Source organism: Eschrichtius robustus, chromosome X, assembly GCF_028021215.1.
Source record: "Eschrichtius robustus isolate mEscRob2 chromosome X, mEscRob2.pri, whole genome shotgun sequence".
Classification (NCBI taxonomy): domain Eukaryota; kingdom Metazoa; phylum Chordata; class Mammalia; order Artiodactyla; family Eschrichtiidae; genus Eschrichtius; species Eschrichtius robustus.
In genome coordinates, this window is record NC_090845.1 from 24853655 (window position 1) to 24864459 (window position 10805).

Sequence of the window (10805 nt, forward strand, 5' to 3'; positions counted from 1 at the left end):
ACTACCCTAATAAACTCAGGATAAAGTTCTTATTTCTCTAACATAAAGCAACTTAATGCAAATGAGGATACACAGTAAATATTACTTAGCGCTCATTATGAAGTGTTAAATCCGTCATCACAGCATGTGGCTCAGGACCTATGAGTTTAATCTACCAAGTAACATAACATTGGTGTATAAATATGTGCTCTCTACGAATCTAAAGTGTATTTCATTTGTTAAAACCTGTAATTTTTAAGTACTTTCTAACTAGCATCCTGTAAACAGAATGATTAAGATTAATTACAATTCTCTGACTTTTAAATAAGGATATTTTATTGTGTCTTGGTACCAGCACTGAAAGACCAGATTAACTTAATGTCCATTGTTAGCAAGGACAATAAGAAACTTTATGAAACATGCTTATGTTTGTAATTTTATTTACCTTTCCACTTAATAATTATCAACTGATAAAACTCTTGTATATTTTTGTCCCAACTTGAAAAATGTAAAGTTATAAATCACACAGATCCATTAATCAATTATTAAAATGAATAAATGATAAACTAATATTTTTTAAACTTTCATATAATAATTAAAATAATTTGAAATATTAATATTCAAATAATGTTATTTATTAATTGGTAATTACATTTGTCTGGTATGTGTACCTGTACACACACCCCTATATCTATTTATGTCTCTCTCTATATATATATAGAGAGAGAGATACTCTCTTCCCTCTCTCTCTCTCTCTATATATATAGAGAGAGAGGGAGAATGAATGAATTAGAACAAACCTGTTCCCAATGACTGTAAAATAAGAGAATCTAGCATATAACATATCAGTTTTCCTTTCATTAACTGTCCACAGAAATGGAAACTATTTCAAATAAATTTTTATATATCATTTTCAGAATGACTTCTATCTTGATCTATGTTACCTGCACAGATAGTGTTTCAGTTCTCCTTTGCTTATATCAACGAAATTAGCCATCTTTTAACAATAGGTGTGAAAAAAAAGTATTATGTAGCTGTAGACATAAAAGAAAGGAAAAATGTAGTAGTCATTTTTGGCTGAATGATGATCCTATTCGTATGAGGAATGTCATTAGGTGTTGAAGACTGTTGCAACTCCTCATATGAAAAACAAGGATGTGCCCAGACTCATTTTTAAAACCTAAGAGGGGCAATCAACCTTCTCATGCTTCCCCTATCCTCACCCATCACAGCCTTGTGAGCAAAGTTCTTCTCTCTCTCCCAATGTTGTTACATCACAGGTGGTAACTCCTCTCTCAGTAGTTAATTTCCTGCTTCCCCACTCAAATCAGAACCATACTCTGTAGGACAATTCTGAAACAGAACTTTCCTCCTGCTTTGCTTTAATTCACCTCAATTAAGGTTAGTCAGAAACATAACCTTAAAACAGTCCTATAAATGGCTAATGCCATTAGAATGAAATTGGAATTACATGATTTTAAAGTATATTTGAAAGTAAGAATTTGTGTAATCTAACATCACTACTTTTCACATAAACACAATGAGGCTCTGAGAGTCTAAATGACATGCCAGACTGGTGCCCATTCCAAGTGTCCAGTTAGCTCTCACCAATATCGCACCATATTAATAACTAATTTTGTCACTATTAGTTGGGTATTCTGTTACATGTGTCCAAAAGCGTGCTAATTGATACAACCACTACTTGAGTATGAAGTATATAGGGCTTGCCATAGCTACCTGGAATATGAAGTCAACTATCCTGTCAAGACTCAACCAAAATACCTAAATGTTAAAGATTATTTTAACTTTGGTTTCCATATTATCATCAGGATCTTATGTATTTATGCAAAAGCTGTCCTATCAAAACTTAAATTACTGATTTATCTAATAGCCAACATGTGATGCATAGTCCCTATAAAGTGCTAGGTTTTCCAATATAAAGAATACTTTAGGGCTTCCCTGGTGGCGCAGTGGTTGAGAATCTGCCTGCCAATGCAGGGGACACAGGTTCGAGCCCTGGTCCGGGAAGATCCCACATGCCGCGGAGCAACTAAGCCCGTGCACCACAACTACTGAGGCTACGCTCTAGAGCCTTCGAGCTACTGAAGCCCGCACACCTAGAGCCCGTGCTCCGCAACAAGAGAAGCCACCGCAGGGAGAGGCCTGCGCACGGCAATGAAGAGTAGCCCCCGCTCGCCGCAACTAGGGAAAGCCCGCATGCAGCAACGAAGACACAACACAGCCAAAAATAAATAATAAGTAAAATAAATAAATTTTTTAAAAAAGAATACTTTATCACCTTCGTTTGCATGAATATTCTTAAGTTCTAAGAGAAAGCAAAGCGTGATAGAAAGCAAAAAAGTTCAATAATACATATTTCATCTATTGGCACTATGAAATGAACAATGGCAGCGTGGAAAAGTAAAACTTAAAACATCAGTGACATAATTAATAGTGATGTAATTAATCACACCATAAAAATGTTGAAAATAAATCTTCAGAATACAACCAGATATTCTCACTGAAGATTTAGCAACTGTTCCAAATTTTCAGGATGTTAAATTATCTGGGTCCTATAAAATTTCTTAAAAGTTTTTTATAGCATAATGTCAGTCAAAGGGTACAAACTTTCCGTTTCAAGGTGAGTAAGTTCCAGGGATCTAATGTATAGCGTGATGACTGTAATTAACAATACTACATTGTACGCCTGAAATTTGCAGTAAAGATCTTAAATGTTCTCACCATAACAACAACAAAATGGTAATTATGTGACAAGGAGGATGTGTTAAAGAACTTTACTGTGGTAAACATTTCTCAATATACATGTGTATCAAATATCGTCACTTTGTACACCTTAAACTTATACCATCTTATATGTTGATTATATCTCAATAAACATAGAAAACGTTGGGTTTTTTTTTATAAAATCATTCTTCTAAATGTCATGACATTCCAAAGTTTTTCTTCTATTTATGAATTGTGTAGGATTGTATTAATCACCCATACTTGTAAGTTACCTTTTAAGAAATAACTCCATTATAATAGAGATTATCAACAAATTTTTTAAAATATATTTATTTATTTTTGGCTGTTGGGTCTTCGTTGCGCTGCGCAGGCTTCTCATTGCGGTGGCTTCTCTTGTTGCGGAGCACGGGCTCTAGGCGCGCAGGCTCAGTAGTTGTGGCTCATGGGCTTAGTTGCTCTGCGGCATGTGGGATCTTCCCCGACCAGGGCTCAAACCCGTGTCCCCTGCATTGGCAGGCGGAGTCTTAACCACTGTGCCACCAGGGAAGTCCCTCAACAAATTTTTTTTTAATTTACTTTTTGAACTTTAGGTTCAGGGAATTCTGTTAATCCTATTTATCAGATTAGCAGGCTGTGCAAGGTCCCCACTCTTGGCTTATTTCACTTTTTTAATATGACTTGATGTTTGTCCATTTATCCTAATTCCCCCTCTCACTTCCTCCCTCCATATAGCACCACCAAGAGTACTCACTAGAATGAGTTATATCCTAACATATGTACACTTGAATAATATATTATTGTTTATGCATTTTAATAATCATATTATAATATTATTTTGTATTTCTTACTGTGTGTCACATTTTCTTAATACGCCCAATTTTATTATTTATTCTTGGGCTCTATGTATAGCTAATTAATTGTTCCTTAATTCTGCATAGTATTCACAGAGTTTATTAGAGTTTTAAAAATAGTCCACTTTTACTCATCTTACTTTTCTAGAATACCTACTATTTACTCACTGACTGCAACATACAAATTTTCTAAAAGAATAAATATAGGCCTTCACCAGTCATTTTTATAAAGATTTTATAAGAAAATCATTAGGAAACAAAAGCCAGCAATGTAACATAATGAAAACAGAGTCTTGATGGTGATTCTTCAATGTTCCTTTTAAGCCCCTCCAGTCCAAATAGCACAGGATTGGGTGTTAGTGCCTGTGGATTTAATCCAAAAACTGCCCTTACAGAAGCTCTGATCTTTCATTAGTCACTTAATGTCTCTAGACTTTTTTTTTCTCCCCACTAATAAGATTTGTAGTTAGATTATATCATGTTAAACTTTTAGGTTCTGAAATTCTAAGCTACTCTCAATTGTTTAGAATACCTAGAAAACAGAAATTTTGTCTAATGAGGGTTTAAACATGAAGGGCACGGGATTTGCATTGTGCTCAAGATGTTGGCACTGGTATTCTTCCTCACAGGAATATGCAAAACATAATCCTTTTGGATTTCAGGAATAATCAAACCTGTATCTATACACTCAATTGTATTAACCTTGTTGAAAATGTTAAATAGTAACACATACAGAGTTAATCTTAGAAGAACAACATCTGTTAGCAATTGATAAATTTGTGAAACAATTATTTCTGAGAATGATACAGGTAATCTTCTCTTGCTGAAAGTAAACTTTGGAGCAAAGTAAGTCTAAGTTCAAACCCCAATGTTGTCACTTAAAAATTATTTGACTTCTGACAGATTATTAAATAGCTAAGTATTCTAGAACATGTGAAGTGACGGTAACGGAACTGTTTTGTGTAAATTGTTATTTGTTTGTTGTTAAACAATATACCATGAATCACTGGTAGGCAGGACTGACATTTACTTTTCATCCTTTCATTTGAGAACAATGTCTACTAAGATACTTAGTCCATTTTCTCCAAAAATTGAGTAAATTATTGAATCTTAATCTTAATGAATCTATTTCATGTCTTTATAAATGTACATTTTTAAAATACAAGGAATCTTACTCTATTGAGAATAAGAACTGTTTGGTAGCTAGACACTCAATAAACATTATTTCCACTTTCCCACTGCATATAGAAATGAATCATGAACAATGATCAAGCCATACTGTGAATAAAGTGTGGCATTACCTGTTCATTCTCTTGAACTTTTATTAAAAGAACATTTTACATCAGATACTGATCCAGTAAATGATCTAGTATTTTGTTTGAACATTTGGAAATTTCTGTTTATCTTCAGGCAGATAAAGCATCTTGGTGGTTAAATATTTTTTTCACTTGGACATTTTTAAAACCTGTAGAAAAGACCTATAGCTTTTGCCCAGAAATAAATAAAACCCATTATAGGTTAATAAAATAAACTAACTTGACCTGTAAGATTGGTATTGTTAAATTCTTTATTTTATCAAAGAGCACACATAGTGTAACAAATTAAATGTGACTACAGTTTAAAATAAAATACAACAATGATTTCACTTATATGTGAAATCTAAAAAATAAAACAAATGGACCAATAAAACAAAACAGAAAAAGACGCAGATACAGAGAAGAAACTGATGGTTGCCAAAGTGGAGAGGGGCAGGGGTAAAATAGGTGAAGGGGATTAAGAGGCACAAACTTCCAGGTATAAAATAAGTAAGTCACAGAGATGTAATATACAGAGTAGGGAAAATAGTCAATAACGTTGTAATAACTTTGTATGGTGACAGATGGTTACTAGACTTAGCATGGCAATTTGTAATGTATATAAATGTCAAATCACTATGTTGTACACTTGGAACTGATATAATATTGTATGTCAACTATACTTCAATTTAAAATAAATTAGAATAACAGTGTCCCATCCCTCACCAATCTCCCAATTCCTCTGTTCTAAAGGCAAATACTTTTGCATCTTTCGGCTGCTTAATCTGGAATTTTATATCTCCATATTTCCACGTGATGTGCATACGGCTATTTTAATTCAAATATTGTTGCCAAACTTCAAGTTTCAGCATAAATACAGTTGCCACTTAGTTCTAAATCTTCCCTGAAAACCATACAGATGAATTCGAAGAAAACATACACATGTGCATGTACACATACATATAACACGAGGGAGGCTGCTATTGTTTTCATCTTCTGTGATAGAACAGCTCTTCACATTGTCATTCATGTGTTTTCCTTCTTTCAAACACCCATTATCGCTACAGCACAAATTTTAGTTACATTGCTATTTAGAGTAAATATTATCAGGCTTTAATCTGGACGGGTGCTCTTTATGCCTCCTGCACACTTGCAACCCTGTAACTTCCCTTCCTGACCAATCTGGAAATTCCCTTTGAGTCCTTCCTGTGTTGTGGCTCCTGTTTTCTGAAGGCCATTTCTTCCCCTTTCCTTACTTACTGGCTTGTGTTGCTGGAGGTCATCCTTTGCTAAGTTACTTTTTTAAAAGGTATATGAGGTATATTTTTGAGATTTTTGATTGTCTGCAAAATATTTTTATTTTCCTCTCACGTTCTTGATTAATTATATTTTTTAACATATTGCTCCAATGTCTCTTTGTTCTTGTGTCACTGTTGAGGTGTCCAAAGCTATTCTGATTACAGATCCTTTGCATGTGACATTCATTTTTCTTCTCGGAAATCTTATGGGAACTTCTTTTTGGCTCTAGTGTTCTGAAATTTCACCATCATGTTATTTGGAGGGAGTCTGTTTTCATCTACTGTGCTAGGCACTCAGTGGATTCTTGTGATCTGGAAATTCACATACTTGAGTTCTGGGAAATTTTCTTGAAATGTGTGCTTATTTCCTGCCATGGATTTTTGTTTTCTCTTTCTAGGATGCTTATTATTCAACCATTAGGCTTCCTGGAACAATCTGCTAATTTCCTAATTTCTCTCCTTTTGAAGATTTGCAGAATTTTATCTTCCAACCTATTCACTGAGATTTTCATTTCTCCTATTATGTAGTGTCAGTCAGAGTCCTTTGAGGAGAAAGAAATTCTCTCCTTTTTTGAAAGGAGAGAATTTAGTAGAAAAAAAAATCACCTAGCCAATAAACTTATAGCCAATTTGTTGTTTGTTGACTAGGTAACTGAAAGGTTAATCCCACTACTGGGCATATATCCAGACAAAACTATAATTTAAAAAGATATATGCACCCCTATGTTCATAGCAGCACTATTCACAATAGCCAAGACATGGAAACAACCTAAATGTCCATCAACAGATGAATGGATAAAGAAGATGTGGTACATACAATGGAATATTACTCAGCCCTAAAAAAAAAAATATTAATGGCATTTGCAGCAACATGGATGCAACTAGAGATTTTCATGCTGAGTAAGTCAGAAAGACAAATACCATATGATATCACTTATATGTGCAATCTAAAACATGACACAAATGAACCTATCTGTGAAACAGAAACAGAATCACAGAAATAGAGAACAGACTAGTGGTTGCCAAGGGTAGGGGGGTGGGAGAAGGATGGATTGGAAGTTTGGGATTAGCAGAGGCAAACTGGTATGTATAGAATGGGTAAACAACAAGGTCTTACGGTATAGCACAGGGAACTATATTCAATATCCTGTGATATTGGAACCATAATGGAAAAGAATGTGGAAAAGAATGTATATATAACCGAGTCACTTTGCTGTACAGCAGTAATTAACACAACACTGTAAGTCAACTATACTTCAATTAAAATTAATTAATTTAACTAAATTTAAAAAAGAAAACTCGCAAAATTAGTGATGGCAGGAAGTGGCCACCACCCTAGTGCCAAAGGAACAAAGGTAAGAGGTTGAAATAATTAAAACCTAGAAATATACAAGAGGGGTCTCCTGGAACTGATACTCTGATTTCTGAGAAGATACTAATACATTGGTGCTGGTGTCTCTGAATTCAGAGGAAGGGCCTTCTGGGCCTGTGACCTTGACATCTGAGGAGGGGCTCCAGTAGACCAGCACTGATACCTCTGATGTGGGAGGGCATGATGAAGCTAGTTTTGCCAATGTTGGAAAAAAAGCTGCCAACCGTACTTATCTAGCTGTTGCTATCAGAAGAAAGAGATGCTGCTGGGGTGAAGCATTTTGGGGAAGCAAATGGGAATAAGTCCTCTGTCCTTGCCCCAGCCTCACAGCCTCCCTCTCACCCCCCCCCACCCTAGTGACAAAGTCTAACCTTGAACAGCTGGTAAAGCCGAAATAGAGTTTACAGGGTCCCTGTTCCACCATCACAAAGCAGAGTATAGAAGGATGGGTTTGGAAGTGAGAAACAGTAACTCTTTTATTGTTTTTGAAGATTTCATTTTTTATAACATTCTGACCAAATATCATGAATGTGGCATTTTCTGTCTCTGTAGATACTGAAATTTTCTTCTCCCTATATAGTGTCTGTTCCTCTAAGTTATAGTTCCTGTTTTTTTTCTTTGTTGTTTTTGTTTTATTTTTTGTCTTCCTCCGCTTCTCATTTTTTTCTTTCCAGTTATCATATTCTATGTGTGAAACTTGCCAGGAATACTTGGGCATCTGCCTATACTTATAATTGAGAGACTAAAACTCAAGTATGTGGAAGAAACTTAGCAAATTTAAGCTTTATCTTAGATCCTTATGAATAGGGATTTCTTAGGGAAATCCTGGTGGCAGTATCTCTCCTTTTGAGCAGGTCAGCTTCCCAGAGGACTCTCTCAGTCTCTGGCCTGAACGTTAACACTCTGCCACTGAACCCAGAAAGGAAGATTTCTGTAATCTAATTATTCCGATAAATCAATTACTGCCCATCCACCTGCTTTACAGATTTTTCTTTTTTCTGTTTTGCTCTCATTTTTTCAAGCTATGGCCATGAGTGCTTATGGCCATGAAAATATACTCAATGTATTAATATTGTAATAATCATAGTAGTTCAGTGAAACACTCCATGCTAACATAGATGATGGGTTGTTATATTTGAGCTGTTTATTAACAATATCCACAAAAATGATTTTTAAATGAAGTGCTAATTAATGGAGGCTAGAAAATTTACGCTAATAGAATCACTGGAAGTTTTCCTTACCATCCTTCTTCAGACACATTGCACTCCTCAATGGTCTTTACAAAATAAACTCTGAAAACATTTTTAAACTTTTAGGATAACAAAGTATATAACCCCACTTAATTCTCTTCAACTTTAAGCACAGGTTGCCTGAAACAGTCATTTCTTATGAATGAGGGTTTCGTAAAATGCTCAGCACGGAATCCTGCAATGTGTAATGCTAGAGGATTTATCCTATCTACAACTTTATTTAAAAGGAAGGAAAGAAAGAATAACACCCTCTACAATCACTTCACTCTCCAATTCTATACTGCTGTAAAGAGACGGTTTTATCAGAGTTTCTGTGTGTACTGCGAAAATCTCTGTGCATCACGCAGATTAGAAAAATAAATGGTCAGATCTTATCTCAAGGAAATTGTCATTAACCAAGACTGATACCTTAATAATACTAGAGATGTAATTATAGTTTAATTTGGAATTGAATTTCAGTCGGTTCTTCTGTAAAGAATGAGTTATCATCAAGCAATACTAGAACCTCAAAATCTTATTTGTATTTGTTTTCAAATCAATAAAATGTGATTTCAGCTTATCAAGACTTTAATATTAGATATTTTTTGAGATTAGCTAGAGACGAATGTAATTGGAAAGTAATATTTATAGTATTAAATGAGCATGCATCTGGATTTGATGACTCAGATTAATGTAGATTCAGTGTGAAAATATTATGAGCTTCATTTTTTGGCTTGTATGTTCTTCATATACAGCCAGATTGCATAATTTGAAATTTCCCTGCCACATCAAAGAAACAACCTAGTTATTTTAAGTAGACATAATACCTAAACTATAGTCATATACAAGGCACACAAATATTTTAGTATAATAATACACATAATAGATACTGTTTATTAGTCAATGTATATCAGACACCTGCTATGACCTTTATGCATATTATTGCATTTAATCCTCACAACAAAGTAATGATGTAGATTATCCATTATCCCCAATTATACAGATGAGAAAATTAAAGCTTATAAACCTTGGATATCTTGCCTAAAATGTGAGTGTGCGTATATGTGTGTCTACAAAACAGTATCTTGGGGGACTTCCGTGGTGGTCCAGTGGGTAGGACTCCACGCTCCCAATGCGGGGGGGGCCTGGGTTCGATCCCTGGTCGGGGAACTAGATCCCGCATGCATGCCGCAACGAAAGAGTTTGCATGCTGCAACTAAGAAGGCTGAATGCTGCAACTAAAGATCCCGTATGCCACAACTAAAGACTCGGCGTGAGCCAAAAATAAATAAATAAATAATAAATAAATAAATATTTAAAACAGTATCTTAACCTAACGTCATTATTAGCACTATCAACTTTCAATATCATCTGTTGTAGGCAAAAAATGAATTGCCAACGATGTCCACAGCCTAATCCCCAGAACCTATGAATCTGTTAGGTTACAGGGTAAAGGGGAACTAAATTTGAAAATGAAATTAAGATTGTTTATCGAGTGACCTTGAGGTGAGAGATTATCCTGGATTATTTTAATGAGCTTGCTGTAGTCACATGGATCCTTTAAAGTGGAAGAGGAAGGCAGAATAGGGAGAACCAGAGGGATGACAGTGTGAGATAGACTTGGCCCAACATTTCTGTCTTTAAAAGTAGAGTAAGAGGACCATGAGTCAAGGAATGTGGATGACATTCAGACACTGGTAAGGACAAGGAAATGGATCTCCCCTAGAACCTGCAGAATCGAATGCAGCCCTGCTGACACCTTGACTTTAGCTCAGTAAGACATATCTTAAGATTTCTGAATTACCTAATGGTGAGATTGTAAATCTGTGTTGCTTTAAGCCAATAAATTTGTGGGAATTTGTTATGGCAGCAGGAAAAAACCAATACACTATCTCAAAAGGGAACAATAAGGAGCTGAAAAGTACTCAAGGAAAAGTGTTCAAATTTCATTTCAGTGCTATCTTTTAAAGAAGTAGAACACTTTATACTAGTAAATGTGTTTTGCTTTTTTACATAGTTGGCATAATATTTACATA